Below are 3,117 nucleotides of genomic sequence, written 5' to 3' on the forward strand. Positions count from 1 at the left end.
TTTCTTATTTACTTTGATAAAGACCTATTATTCTACGCACTAAGCTATTTTGAGTTGATAACTCGATATATCAAATTACATAAAAGTTAACACAGTAACACATAAAATCTTTTTTTTAATATATTTAAGATAACACCTATGAGTTATAGATAATGATGGAGGTGGGTACTGATTACGTGGTGATGATGAGTTTTTAGTACAAGAACTCTTTAGTGCTTTCGGAAAATTATGTCCCACTTTTCTTATGCATTGGTGATTTAGCATATATTAACGAAAAAAAATTTAAATGTTTTTAAAATATCGATATTTTAATAGTTTTAATTGTTAATTTTAATTATAAAAAATATATAATATATTAATTAAAATTAATAGTTAAATGATTGGAACACTAATATATTAAGTACATTCGAAAATTTTCCTAAATTTTGTTGTTTTCAGTTTCAAAGTCTAATTTGAAATAGTGTCACAATAAGTGGAACTTTGACCTGTTATAGATTTTAATAGATTGGAACATCTACGTCAAAGAAAATGAGGATTCACATTCAAATATTGAGAAAGACAACACCACATGAAACGCATGGCAGAGTATAAAAATGTGAGCTAAAATTCATATGTCAAGTCAATTGTATTACAAAATAATTATATATATGCTTTGTGTATATTTGGATAGAGGATAATACTGTGGATACATCAATGATGAGGTAATGTGAAAACTGAAAACTTAATAGGAAAGGGTGCCGATGATGGAAAATGAACAAATTGTGGGAAGCTAAGGTATATTATATACAGTTACTATTCCTACTTGATTACTTTGAAATTAAATCCTAGGAGAAAAAGCATGCTATAGCTTATGACTAATAATGACATGATGATATATATGATTCACGAAAACCCAAGTTGGAAAGAAGATATCTTGCCACATTTTTTGACTTTATTATATGTTCTTGTCAATAAAGCATTCCCACACACTGACACACATACATAGTTATTGGATTAGATGTTTATAAGGTAGGGGAGTTGTTAGAGAGTCCAATTTCTGGAGACAATTATGATCTATGCACCACCGATCAAACAAGTGCTATCATCTCATGAGTGATCATTTTAGGATTATTATTTGATTTGTCAACGAAATTTAAGTGAAATGATAATAATGTGATAGATGTGATAAATGATAATGACTATATTACAATGATTTCAAACATAAAAGTTCATACATCTAATTAACCCGATAATGCATAAAATTATAACAGTTATTTTACATTAAAACAACAAAAAAAAGAGTGGTAATAAGTGGTAACCTTGAGCAGTAATCTCATCAATATCTAGGTAAAGTAAGGATGGCAATACCATTCAAACTCGCGGGTACCCATTCTGTCTCTACTCGTTCGGAGCGGGTAATTACTCATCTCGCACCGTGGCGGGTTTTTAGCGGAGCGGGTTCTTAGGAGAGATGGGGCGGGATCGAGTTTAGGTAATACCCGCTCTGCTATATATTCAACGTTTTACTACTCACAGCTAGAAGTGGAGCGGGTTCCATACGAGTTATTGTACAGCGGGGCAGAGTCGAGTAGAGTAAAAATCCGCCCCTACCCACCCCTAATCTAGGGCACACTTGTGCGGAAAGCCGGAAATTAAACATGCATGCACCTTAGCTTTCTAAGTTTAGTACTAAAAAAAATTCTATAATATGTTATAGAGAAAATCGGAAGAATAATTTTATTTTTTTATTTCATTATTATTACCATCAAATTTTAAGAGAGAAAACATATATTATAATAAGAAAAAGATAAACAAAAACAAATGAGTGGTTATTTTATGGATGATGATACAAGTATTAAATTTTTTAATACATAATAACTAATTTTAATGGTTAATTTTAGTGTGCAAATAATATTTTAAAAAAAAATACAATATACCATCTAAAAATACAATTCTAAATTTCTAACACAGAAAACTAGTAAAACGTACTAATCTCAGAAGGAAAAATTGCAAATTAACATACATAATCATCCTTAAGTAATTCTAGATATCTCCAAAGCTAGCTATTAATTGTCACTTTAAGTATTTGGATAATTGGATTGGATTGGATCAAATGTATTAAAATTAAACATTTCAAAAAAAAATATTTTCTATTAATATTAATATTTATTCATCAAAATGAATGAAAGTAAGCAAATGCAATAAAAGAAAATGGAAGAAAAGAAAAAAAAAATTTTTAGTATTTTATTTATTTATTTACAAACATTAATATATATTATTTATTTATTTTTTTATTAAATATATGTCAAAATAATAAAAGTAAAATTAATTAAAATAATAAGCGATTTATAACTTAATTAAAAGGATTAAAAAGATATGATTATTTTTGATACACCTCTAATTCCACCTCCTCTACAAGATACATGAAAATTAAATCCCAGTGGGATAAAAAATAGGTATTATATTTTAAAGTTTATGTTTTTTATTAACTTTGTTATCTCCTTGTTTAGATTAAGAACTTCGTAATAAACATATAAAAAAAATTCCAGTAGCATAGTAAATTCACAACCAGCTAATAATACGTAGTTTACCTACGTTAGTTCATAAGGTTTTAAAAAATCCTAAAAGATTGTTGCATATATTATGTTCAAAACAGCTCCAAAATAAATCCTATTTGGCTGATATAATTTATGTATATGATAAATTAAATTTAACTATTTTAATTTATTTGTAATAAAAATATGACTTATGTAATTTTATGATATCAAAATTGTTATGACTTAAAAATTTAGAGTTTAATATTTGTTGATTTTAAAAAAATAATATAAAACAAAAAAAAAGGTCTGTGTAAAATTTATGCAATCCCAAAAGAGGTATTTGAGTGAGGAGGTGTATTAAATATATAATTATTTATGTATCTCTTCTTATCGATTTAAAATTTTAGGAGAAGTGTTATTATATTCTTATTATTACTTAGACTCATATTCTTCAAAAAGTAGATCCCGCTGTCGTTAAACCCGGTAGAATACTTTATGAAATGGACGGAGTCGCAAAAAATATAGTCAAAAAGGCTAAATCTTTTATTTTGAATATCGACTAATCACTTAATATTTCTAAGTTTTTTGTTTTTTGTGCGAT

This window comes from Arachis ipaensis, chromosome B04 (genome assembly GCF_000816755.2).
Source record: "Arachis ipaensis cultivar K30076 chromosome B04, Araip1.1, whole genome shotgun sequence".
NCBI lineage: Eukaryota > Viridiplantae > Streptophyta > Magnoliopsida > Fabales > Fabaceae > Arachis > Arachis ipaensis.